The sequence below is a fragment of the Typopeltis vanoorti genome, chromosome 25, assembly GCF_054136105.1.
Source record: "Typopeltis vanoorti isolate ZY-2024b chromosome 25, IOZ_Tvanoo_1.0, whole genome shotgun sequence".
NCBI classification, from domain to species: Eukaryota; Metazoa; Arthropoda; class Arachnida; order Uropygi; family Thelyphonidae; genus Typopeltis; species Typopeltis vanoorti.
The window spans coordinates 59,607,403-59,620,821 of record NC_143573.1 but is presented as its reverse complement, the minus strand read 5'-3'; the positions used below and the strand labels follow the sequence as shown (position 1 = coordinate 59,620,821).

Below are 13,419 nucleotides of genomic sequence, written 5' to 3'. Positions count from 1 at the left end.
AATGGACAGGTATCAGAAAGTAGTATGTGCGGAATGTGAATCTGCCTGATTCACAGTGACCAGTGGTGTGCCCCAGGTCCTTGGACTATTGTTGTTTAACTTGATACATTAATGATAATGGAAAGGGCTGAAAGGAGATCTTCAGTTGTTTGCTGATGATGCCAAGACAGGCAGCCTAATCAGAGATACTACTGATATGCAACATTTACAGGACAATTTGAATAGGCTGGAAGAGTGGGCAAGCAATAATGGCTATCAATTCAATGTCAGTAAGTGTGAAGTTAGTTATGCACTTTGATGCAATATCGAATGGCATATTATATTGGTGGGATTATGCTTGGTGTAACTAATGAGGCTAGAGATCTTGGAGTTATGGTGGATAGAAAGTTGAAGTTCAAAGGTCACAAACACTGCAAATAAAACTCAGGGGACTATTGTGATGTTGAAATGAACATTGATATGTTAGGATATGGAAGTCATTTTGCCTCTTTAAACTCTTTGATTCCTATCTTTGAGTTTCATGCTGAATATAGTAAACTATAAAAGTTTTGGCAGATTGTAGCATAAGCTAAAGCACGTAGTTCAACACTAGGACACCTCGGTGCATAGGTGGGTAAAGTTCTGATCACTATTCTTAGTATTACCCATAATGTAAAACACATCTCCTAGGAGATGCATGATGTTATACATTATGGTGGAAGGTCACTACCCAGACCGGTTTCAACCTTTATTGAGGTCTCATCAGTGAGTAGGTAGACCAGGTAATACTGACATTATAGCGAAAAGAACTTATCTACTTTGCTATACGAGTTGTCAAAAAGGTGCACCCATAAATTACTTAAATAAAAGAGCCAATAGGCTTCACTTCGGCGATGTAACATTATTTAAATTAAGGGGATATTAAATCCCACATTATTTCAAAGCTGAATAAGAAACTCAAAGATCGGAATCAAAGAGTTTCATGCCAAATATAGTAAACTATAAAAGTTTTTGCGGATTGTAGCGTAAGCTAAAGCACATAGTTCAACACTAGGGCAACTGGTAGCAAAGGTGGGTAAGTGGTTAAGTAATTTATGGGTGCACCTTTTTGACAAATCATATAGCAAAGTATATAAGTTCTCTTCGCTATAACCTCAGTATTATCTAGGTCTACATAATCACTGATGAGACCTCAATAAAGATCAAAACCGGTGTGGGTAATGACCTTCCACCATAGTGTATAACATCACATATCTCCTAGGAGATATGTTTTACATTATGGGAAATACTAAGAATAGTGATAAGAACTTTACCAACCTTTGCTACGCGTTGAACTATGTACTTTAGCTTATGCTACAATTCGCCGAAACTTTTATAGTTTACTATATTCAGCATGAAACTCTCTGATTCCTATCTTTGAGTTTCTTATTCGGTGAAATAATGTGGAATTTAATATCCCCTTAATTTAAATAACTGCAAAGAAGACTTACAAAGATGATATTCAGATTATGAGAATAGACCGAAAGTATGAATGCAGACAATGGCAGACAGAACGAAAGAGGGGGTGATACGATAGTGGTTAATAAACTTTTGAGAGAGTGTTACAAGATTATTGGTTGATAAAATTTTTCATTATATGGAATGAAGGATAGGGACAAGGGATCATCCATGGAAGTTAAGAAAGGAGTAAGAGCTAGATTTATCTTTCATAGGGCTGTGAGTCGAACAGTTTTCCTGTAGAAATAATGAGTGCATCTAGTTTGAATGAGTTTAAGAAAAGGTATGACAACCGGTGTGAGTGTGTGTGTGTGTGGTCTCCCTTGATGAGTCCTTGACTCTCTGGAGACCCAATAACAATAATAAAAACACTACATATTTTTAGTAATTCATTTTACAAGGCACATACCAAGTCATTTCTCTAGGTTTATTTTAAAGATATGACATGTTATGTGTTGCCTTGAAAAATGAATTGCTAAAAATATGTAGTTTTAATTATTATTAAAATACAATAACTAAATTAAGTTACTAATATTAGGAATACCTTAATATCAAAGCAATGTTGAAAGTCAATTCTATTAAGGTCTAACTAGGAGATTGTCAGTCTAGTTCATCTAGGGCCTGCTTCTTCTCTTACCGTATTTACATTTAGTTCAGAAATTTAATTACCGTATTTACTTGAATATAACTTGCATGTTTTTCTCCAAAATTAAAACTAAGAAATCATGGTGCGAGATACAAGAGCGGTCTGAAAAGTTCTTGCCCTCGACCATAGATGGCAACAGTATCGGCAAGATTTTTTTTTCTAAGTTGGTACATCTGTCATAAACATCCATGTGAAATTGCAAGTCATTCTATCAAAAGTGTTCTATCAACACTTTTGCTTCAGGCATCTGTATAAAACAAAGATGCCTGAAGCAAAAGTGATATCTGTATCCCTTGAAATGGATAAAATTGTGTGGTTATAAAATTCTTTGTAAAAGAAGGTTTAATGGCAAAAGAAATTCATTCGAAGTTCATAAAAGTTTATGGTCTCTCTCTCCTCCTTCATTTCTGACAATTAAGAAATGGGCTGCCAAGTTTAAACGTGGCCATACCAGCCTTCAAGATGATTCACGGGAAGAACTTCAAAAAGTGTAACAACACCAGAAATCACTGATCAAGTGCATGATATGGTACTGGATGACTGGTGAGTCAAAGTGCATGAAATTGCTGAGACTATAGGCATTTCAAAAGAATGTGTAGGATATATTTTGAATGAAGAATTGCATATGAAAAAGCTTTGTGCAAGATGGATGCAGCGCTTGCTCACAACAGATCAAAAATGCACTCACATGAAAATCTCTGAACAATGCTTGGAGCATTTTAACAAGAATAAAACTGATTTTGTGCAATGATTTATAACTATGGATAAAACTTGAATTTACCATTACACACTAGAATCCAAACAATGGACAGAAGCTGGTTATTAATTAAGCCTAAAGAAGACAAAGCCGGTTGCGTAAGTAGGAAAGGTCATGACATCGGTGGTTTGGAATGCTAAAGGCATTTTATTTATTAATTATCTTGAAAAGGGTAAAACAAAAACCGGGGAATATTATTCCGATCTTTTAACCAGACTAGACGAAAAAATTCGTGAGAAAAGACCCAGTTTGCAGAAGAAAAAAATCATCTTTCATCCACAAAGGCATTTTGGAAATGGGAAAATTAAGGGATCTGTACTATGAATTATTGGAACATCCACCCTATTCCTCAGATTTGGCTCCCTCTGACTTCTATCTTTTCCCAAAACTAAAACTCTTCCTCGTTGGTCAGCGTTTTTCTTCGAATCAAGAGGGTGATTGCAGCTGTAGAGAGGTATTTTGCAGATCTTACTGTGAACCACTACAGGGACGGGATAATGGTGCTGGAGCATTGCTGGAATAAACGTATTAGTCTTAAGGGAATTTAAATGTTGAAAAAAAAAAATTTTTTTTAATTATAAATCCGGTTTTTTCACCGTTAGGCCGAGAACTTTTCAGACCACCCTCTTACATACAGATTTTAACCATTTAGTTTTCTAGCTCTCCATATTAGGGCTCATATCAGTAAATTTCTCTAGACTCCTGATATAAAACATATTCTAGTGCAGGCTGTCCCTCTCGTTTAAATGTCTCTTTCGTTCAAACTCCACACATCCAAAAACTCAATTATTCTTCCTATGCATCAAATCATTTGCCATTATAGCTGTTCTTCCTAATTCTGTGTTATCATTATGCGTTATACTATTTTCACTTTCTCCACCAGTTCTTTCATATCTTCTCTCATACTGTACTCATCACCAGACAAACTATTTGTTATTACTAGAACTACAAACTCTTTTACTTTGCTTTATTGCTTTTCAATTACATTCATTATATTTTTGATTCTAGCAAAGAAAACTTGAGATAGTAACACGGTCATCAATCACATCTTGTAAATGAATTTTTATATGATATATTCTTTTTATAATCAATTTTACGTACATTATTATCGTTATGCCATAATCTTGCCTGATTCAGGGCTTTTTTTTTTTTTTTTTTTTTTTTTTTTTTTTTGTTTCTCCTTTTGGTGCTTAGCCTTCATGTACTTCTGAGGCCTCTGTAATCACTTTTTTAAATTCCCTTATCATCTATCTGATAATTTGTTTTGGTCTAGATATTTCCAAAGTTAATTCATATTTGATATCCTTGTTAGTTTCTAAAATGGCATGATTTTGTTCACTAGAGCAAGCTTCCTTGTTCACAATTCCAGTAGCTCATTTTGTTGCTGCACTACTGATCTTGGGATTTTGGCATCGTTTTATTGTACTACTTTAATATTACAGTATTCCAACAAAATATCAGGAAATATAGTAAATAAAGTGCACAAAAATCAGTGGTAATATACTATAAAAAAAAAAAAACAATTATTAAAACATAAAAATCCCTAATTTCACAGGAACACTGCTGACCCTTCACTACAGTGTTCCCCCAGGATCTTTTGAATGGGCACGCCACCTGGCTGGTTTAACTGACCACCCGGCTAATTAATAATGTTAATTGACATGGCTAAATAATGAGCAAGAATGGAAAACCTAATTTAAGACATATTTTAATTAACAGTGATGAGAAATCGAACCGGAGAGTCACCATACTCGTGGGACCAGCTCAATTTCTTGCACTACAAGCCAATCTCGAGAACTTCGGAGTTTTGTAAAGACATTCTTGTAACACTAACGGAGATGACACGTCAGCCATTATACAAAACTTTTTGCTTGCCACTTTCACAGAGTGCGCATGCTCACTGAGGAGTTTGATGGGCGATTGACAGCTGACAGAGAGAGCATTCAATATCGTAACGAAAACAACAAGAGAGCGTTCGGTATCAGAGAACGGAGGATAAACAAAAGAGAGCTAATGGAAGTTTAAGAATGCAGGCAGGCAAAATTTTGTTCTTAGGAAATTAAATTTTTATGTGACAATCGGGGGCATATTAACAGAAGATTCTGAAAAGGGAATTGTAGAATTGTGAGCCTTTAAAGCGGAGGAGTTAAGACTGTAAATAAAGACCGAAATAACATGCGTTATGTGTCTCGGGTATTACTGTCAGTGCACAATTCAGTGATTTGTTCTGATTAATTTAATAACAATGATATTTTGTATTTATTAAATTACTCCATAATGAATAAAAAGCCAAGTCAGAAAACCACACTCTTAAGTTATTTTAAGAAAGATGAAATCGATAAGCATAGTAGCGAAGACACCAAACCAACAACAGACTTGTCGATTTCTACAGTCTCTTTCAAATGTAAAATGTGCGTCTAAACACCGCATATTGGGTATTAACAGTGAGCGGTTTTAAAAAATTCCATTGATTAATGGTGAAAGATAATGGAATGATGTCCACATGTATAAAATATGGAAAGAGATGACCCAAAACAAGGAAGTGACTTGGATAACTATGCCATGCACATGACTTCAAAAAGAAAGCTTGGTTGACCATGAACAAAGCAAGCAACACACTGATTCTTGTTCAGATATAATTGAAAAACGTATACTAGAAGAAACTGGAATAGGGCAAATTGAAAAATCAATTTCAATTTTGAATAACTTGCAGAGAGATGCTTTTCTGGGATCTTTAAGATCTATGTATTGGTTAGCAACAAATGAGTTACCACATACTACATTATTTGAAAACTTGCTTGAGCATTGCAAGGCTATGGGCTGTTCCTGCTTAGAACATCTTAACGTTGGTAAAAACGCACATTATACCCCAGAAAGAATAATGCAAGAGTTGATTGATAATCTAGCATCAGAAATTAGATCTGAAAAATATACATTCTGCAGTTTATTTCAGTGTTTTATGTGATGAAACTACAGACATCTCAGTTTTAAAACAGCTGATTGTGTACATTAAATGTTTGTTGACTTGGAAAAGAGGTCAGGGTTAGTTTTGTATCAACTTGCAATATCATTGATGGCAAAGCTGAGACTATAACTAATAAAGTAATTGAAACCATTGACAGTCTAGGCTTAAAAAATTGTAATCTGGTGGCCTTGGATCTGATGGAGTAGCTGTCATGATTGGAAAGCAAAAGGGAGCTGCAACACTACTCAAAGATAAAACAGATGGACTCATGGTCAACTGTCATTGTGTATACCACCAACTGGCTTTTGCTAGTGCCCAAGCAGCTGCTGAAGTGCCTTATTTAGTCATGCTTAATGATATCTTAAAGCAATTGTTTTTCTTCTTCCAAAATTCCTCAGCCAGGATGGCTGGTTTAACCCAAATCCAAAATATACTGAACAGTCCTCTGATTAAACTTAAAATGGTTAGTGACACTACATGGCTGTCTCATGATTCTGCAATACAGTCTCTAAGAGAATGCATGGTGAGTGTTATAGCTGCATTGGAAAGAGAGGCCACCGAATGAAATGATATCACAGCTGAAGGTTTAAGTAAATATATCAGAACATACAATTTCGTAGCTTCACTAATGATGCTCTCAGATGTGTTACTGCATTTATCTAACTTGTCTAGATCATGGCAAAGGCAAGATGTTGACTTAACTGAAATAGAGCCAGTCTTAGAAGCCACAAAACTATCAATCATGGAATTAAAAGACACTCCTGGCAGTCATTTTCAAAATCTTCACCAGCATCTTTCAGGTGAATGGTCAGACCTTCACATTGATTATTCAGATTCTAATGTTATTACGTTTAAGTAAATATATCAGAACATACAATTTCGTAGCTTCACTAATGATGCTCTCAGATGTGTTACTGCATTTATCTAACTTGTCTAGATCATGGCAAAGGCAAGATGTTGACTTAACTGAAATAGAGCCAGTCTTAGAAGCCGGAAAACTATCCATCATGGAATTAAAAGACACTCCTGGCAGTCATTTTCAAAATCTTCACCAGCATCTTTCAGGTGAATGGTCAGACCTTCACATTGATTATTCAGATTCTAATGTTATTACGTTTAAGACTACAATATATGATAAATACATAGGCACAGTTATTAAGCATCTAGAAGTAAGATTTCCAGATATGCCAATCATTTCCTGCTTTTCAAGACTTTTCAATGCAGAAAGTCGTGATTAACATGAGACTTCTAAGATTCTTTTTGATTATTATTCTAGAAATGGAAGTACTGCAGTTTTAAACTATGAAAGTACTAAACTAGAATGGGCAGTTGCATCAAAAATGATTAATGGACAGTCATACAAAAATCTAGATCCAAGACAAATACTGCTAAAATTAGCAACAACACCTGAGCTCAAAGAGTCTTTTTCAAATTTAGCAAAACTAGCTGCTGTTGGACTGGCCATACCTGTGAGCACAGCTGAATGTGAAATGGGTTTCTCGTGTTAAAAAGGATAAAAACCTGTATGAGGAATCACATCAGTCAGAACACGCTAAATAATCAGATGCTGATTTCACTGGAGGGACCAGATCCAACAGATTTTAATTACGAAAAAGCTGCTGACAACTGGGCTTCTAAGAAGAAGAGAAGAATTAATGTACAGAATTTTAAGCTGCGAGCATTACTAGGTTTTTCATTACTTAATGAGAAAATAAGAAAAATCCTAGTCTTGTTTGTTATAATTACTATATAAAATATTATCGTTGTTTGAAGTAATTTCTAATAAAATTATTATTTTAATTTGTTATGAAAAAGGGTCTTTCTTAACTCACATATTCAAAATATGTTTTTATAATATTCTATTGAAGATTCACTTGTTTATATGGATGTTGGAATTTACATTTTTCAGTTAAATATAATGGAAACTTTTTGATTTGAAGTTTATTTAGTATGTAACAAACACTAAAGTTATATTTACAATATTAATATTATATTAATGTCAGCTTTTAGTTGGTAGTATTCGATGAAGATAATAGTAAACTGAAATTCTGAAGCTTTCACCGTTATTAGAGGGGTTGTATTTACAAATAATAGAAAATACTGTGCAGTATCTTTTTTTTTTGTAGGCCCGGCTAATGCTTCATTCCACCGGCAGATAAAAATTTCTGCACTATATCATTCAAACAAGATTCCAGTTGAAGATATTTGTCCAAAAAAGATTAATTATACCTGAACAGTAAACAATGTAGCATGGTAATTATAAATTTAACTGTAAACAAAATCTACAGAAAACAACTTAACTAGAGAACATATCTTTATTATAAATTTAATATATATTCTCTGGCTAATAACCTAATTATACTTTGCAATGATCAACTACACTTAACTATAACTATGCTTTGATCAAGTGCACTTTGTGCTGATTGCAATGAATCCTCAAGTACAAACATATAAATAAATAATATTAGGAAGATCATTTAAAAGATTATTGAAAAGAAAATGAAAGAGTTTGAGAACAGGAATCAAACCTTGGAGATTCAGTGGCAAATTCTGAAGAAAACATTGATTGATTCTGCCAGAGAGGCATGTGTTGAGGTTGTGTGCAAGGATAAAAAAATCAGAACTCCCTGGTGGACACAGGAAGTTAAAGAGGCGGTGAAGGAAAAGAAGAAAGCATATCAAAAGTTCCTGGCAAATAGGTCAGCTTTTACTCTTACAGAATATAGAGACAAATGTAAGAAAGCTAAACAAAAGTCATGGGAGGACTATGGCAAGAATATAGAAAATAAATATCAAGAAGGTGGCAAAATATTCTGGAGGTTGTTGAAGAAGCTTAGGAATGGAGGAAAGAGTGCTGTAAAAGGAGTTAGAGGTGACATGAAAACAACAGGAAAATATATCCTTGAAATATGGAGTAATTACATTGAAAAACTGCTAAATGAAACAAGCAGTGATGACAGCACAGTGATAAAAAACACTGACCAGGCATGCAGTCAGGAATACATATCCATACTTGAAGTAGAAAAAGCCATCAAAGGCTTGAAATGTGGAAAGGCAGCAGGAGTAGATGATATTCGACCAGAAATGCTGAAGTATGGTGGTATAAAAGTCTTATAGTGGCTGCACTGCATAGTTCAGAAAGCCTGGACATAGGGACGAATTCCCAATGATCGAATTAGAGCTCTCATAGTACCTATATATAAAAAGGGAAATAAAACTGAATGTGAGAATTACAGAGGTATTTCCCTACTGAGTGTTCCTGGCAAGATCTATGCAAGTATACTTGAGAAACGGTTGAGTAGAATTGTGGAAGAAAAGCTTGGTGAAGAACAAGCTGGATTCAGGCCAAATAGAGGCTGTCAGGATCAGATCTTCACTTTACGACAAATAGTCGAGAAGGCATGGGAATATAACAAAGATCTGTATTTAAGTTTTGTCGATTTGGAAAAGGCATATGACAAGGTGCCAAGAGAGAAGCTATTCAATACGCTGCAGTTATATGGTGTCAATGGGGCATTATATCAAGCAATACTTAGTCTTTATTTGAGTTGTAAGTCAGCAGTTAGAATTGAAGGAAGTACAGGAAGATGGTTTAATGTTAAATCTGTGTGAAACAAGGATGTACATTATCCCCTCTGTTATTCATTATTTATATGGATCACATTATGAAGGAAAGTGGTATTAAACATGATATCAAAATTGGAGATGTTAATGTCAGCTCTTTGCTTTATGCGGATGATGTTATACTTCTAAATAAATCCGTTACAAGTCTGCAAGATTCTCTGACTAAATTCGATTGCTGTTGTAATAGATATGGTATGACGGTCAGCAAAAAAAGACAAAGACAATGAAAATAGGCAGAATCATTGAAAATGTCAACTGTGTTGTGAATGGAGAACTTGTGGAACAAGTAAAACATTTCAGCTACTTAGGCACGATTTTTACTGAAGATGGTAAATTAAATATAGAAATAGACAACAGAATCAGCAAAGCTGGTATGGTGGGAAGTCAATTGAATAAATTGATATGGAATAAGAGAGAAATTAGTCGGAACACTAAATTAGCTGTATACAAGACAGTGTTCAAACCAGTTTTAACTTATGGATCTGAGAGCTGGGTCAGAAGTAAAACACTTGACCAAAGACTAGAGACCGCAGATATGAGAGTCCTGAGAAAGATTAGAGGCGTGAACAGATGGCATCAATGGCAATATTATATTAAAAATGAGGATATTAGGAAAGAACTCGACATTGTCAGCATCCAGGAATGCGTTAGCAGAGCTAATCTCAGGTGGTATGGTCACTTAAATAGAATGGGAGAGGAAAGATTAGCAAAACAAGTGTTCTCTGCCAGGTTGGCAGGAAAACGACCCAGAGGAAGACCAAGATATAGGTGGATTGATACGGTACAAAGTGCCTTAGACGATAGAAATGTAAGATCTGATATTGTTGGAGTCTTGACAAGTAACAGACTGATTTGGAGGAAAATTGTAGATAGGAAGTTAGTAATGATGTAGTTTTTTCATGTAGTACTGTCATATCCTGTACACCCCTTGGGGGTACATGTCAGGAATTTGATGATGATAATGATGATGGAAGATTATTTATTGGTATTAAAAAATTCCTTATTCAACATTAATATTTTGTTTAATTTTGTTTAACAATTTAGATTAACATGTTCATGCCAGGCAATATATTATACATGTTGCACACAGGTGGGCTCATTTTTTACAAATTTCTTGATATTTATGAATGTTAGCCTTCTCAATGTATTTTTATACTATTTTATTTTCTTGATGATGTTCTTACAGTCATCAAAATAATGCTATCTTATTTCAATATTTAAAAAAAGAAATGAGTATTTCATTTTAAGTATTATGCATTTTATTATTTATTAATAATGTTTGCAAAGTTAGACTATGATTTTATACAATTATACTGTATATCTTCAAATAAAAAAAAACAAAAAAAAAAAACACCATTCATTTTTTTTATTATTTAGTACCTTTAAAAAAAATCAATCAAATTATGCTATGGATTTGTTTACTATTATTGTGTACCTAAAGAAGCTTGAAAAAATTCTGTGTTTGATCTACAGAGTAGGGTTTCTGGATTATCTAATGCTTAGCTCATCCATAGCACTATATAATGTACTAAAGTTCACAACTTTTTGTAGGTGGGATTCACATAAAAAATGAGCAAATAAAGTCTTTGTCCATCAAGCTATCAACTTACTGCTCTCATCAATTCTGTCAAAAGTAATGGATAAGGTTATTAAAAGTCAACTTCTTCACCACTTAGAGAACTGCCATTTAATTAGTCACCACCAGTATGGATTTGACCAATCTAGATCCTAAGAGATCTCCTAGTCTACCTCACGCACCTCTGAATTCATTCCATGGAACAGTTTGGAGAAACCCGAGTCACCACACTTGACATCTCCAAGGCTTTTGATCTGGCATCAAGGACTCTCAACATATTACCTCCTTGTGTAAAAGAATTGCCAGCTTTCTCTCAGATCGATCCCTATGTGCAACTCTCTTCAGATTTTCTGTTAATACAAATGGCATGTTGCTCAGGGTTCTGCCATTTCACCGACCTCTTACTGATTTATATAAATGACTGTTCTCACTGACCGCAAACCAATCTTATAGTTTTGCTGACAATGGTGCTCGCCACTCATACAACAAATCTTGCAGTGCAAGTCAAATTTGATTTGACTTGCACTGCAATTCAAATGATTTGTCAAATCAGTTACAAATCAAACATCTCAAGTTTCAACATTATCTGTAATAAGTGACTGAACACTCATTTCCACAGAATCCTTGATTGGAGTGAAAACAACCTTGTCAACTTTAATGCTTCACAAACACAGTTTTCCTTATTTTTTCATGAAACAGATCTCAGATCTTCTCCACTTACTTTTGATAATGCTCAGCTCAACAGCCAAGAACAAATCTCTCTTCTTGGACTGACTCTTACTCTAAATGTTTCCTAACATAAACATGTCCCTTCTATATCATGAGCTTACAGAAAAACTTAGCATTGTTTTCTGCTCAAGACTCACTTCTGACCAGTTACTTACTCTTGTATAAATCCCAAATTCAGCTAACCTTGGAATACTGCTCTATTGTTTGTAGTGGTGCACCTAAGACCTTAAAAATTCTTGATGCTGTTCAGAAAAGGGCAGTTCTGTTGATTAATGACACATCTCTTCAACCACTGTCTTATAGAAGATCAGTTTTGGCACTGTGTCACTCCTATAGATATTTCCATGGCCACTACTCAGCAGAACCAGTATTCATTATGACTCCCATTTCAGCCATATCTACAGGAATTCGAGCAACAAGCAAGCAACAGCTGCTTAAAATCGTTTACTGTTCAACTGCATACTCACCAAAACCTGGAATGAAAGATGACTCCCAGTCATTTTTCATTCCATCTACTTCAATTCTGTAGAACAGTCTTCCCATGAAGCATTTCCAAAGGAATATAATGTCCAGTAGTTGAAGAAGAATATCAACAGATTATTCTGTTCCTGACCTCTGCCCACACACATTCATTTGCCACAAGGCCTTTCTGCCTCTCATGTGTGGGAGTAATATAAAAAGCTGATTTTGAAATACAGATCTCACATAGCCACATAAATTCATGTTCTGTTTACACCACAGATGATCTTCAAAGAATAAAATAAAGGATGTTCTTGGAAATAAATTTCCCAAATTAAAAAAGATAAGTGTTAATTCTTGGGTCAAAAAAAGGCATTTCATATAATATTTCTTTGTTTTAATTTTATGTGATTCATCGTTGAACCATCATATTATACATATTACGGTTCAAGGATTGGCAACTCGATCTCTCCTGACATTTATCTAGGCAATGACACACACGCGCGTGTTTTTTTTTTGATAAGATTCTTTTGCAAGTTGTTTTCAGTGCCTTGATCTAATATGTGTGCATGTGATCTATGGCTACAGATTATAAGCTAACAAGTAACCAACAAATAAAACAGGAGGAACTCTCCTTTTTCGTTGGATTTGTTCCATACCACAACAGAAATATACTAAATTGCTGTTTATTTATTTTTATATATTAAATCTCAATCTTTCTCGCTATAACTTTCCACCTTGTCACCATGTAATTCATTCCATCATCATCATCATCAAATTCCTGCCATGTACCCTCAAGGGGTGTACAGGATATGACAGTACTACATGAAAAAATTACATCATTACTAACTTCCTATCTACAATTTTCCTCCAAATCAGTCTGTTACTTGTCAAGACTCCAACATTATCAGATCTTATATTTCTATCGTCTAAGGCACTTTGTACCGTATCAATCCACCTATATCTTGGTCTTCCTCTGGGTCGTTTTCCTGCCAACCTGGCAGAGAACACTTGTTTTGCTAATCTTTCCTCTCCCATTCTATTTAAGTGACCATACCATCTGAGATTAGCACTGCTAACGCATTCCTGGATGCTGACAATGTCAAGTTCTTTCCTAATATCCTCATTTTTAATATGATATTGCCATTGATGCCATCTGTTCACGCCTCTAATCTTTCTCAGGACTC

At 34.7% G+C, this 13,419-nt stretch overlaps 1 protein-coding gene across 4 annotated transcripts in view; it reads right to left on the bottom strand.

Moving 5' to 3' along the window:
- Window positions 1-13,419, bottom strand: part of PolD1 (DNA polymerase delta 1, catalytic subunit) — a 235,125-nt gene that overhangs the window by 48,902 nt on the left and 172,804 nt on the right. The gene's annotated exons all lie outside the window — the stretch shown is intronic.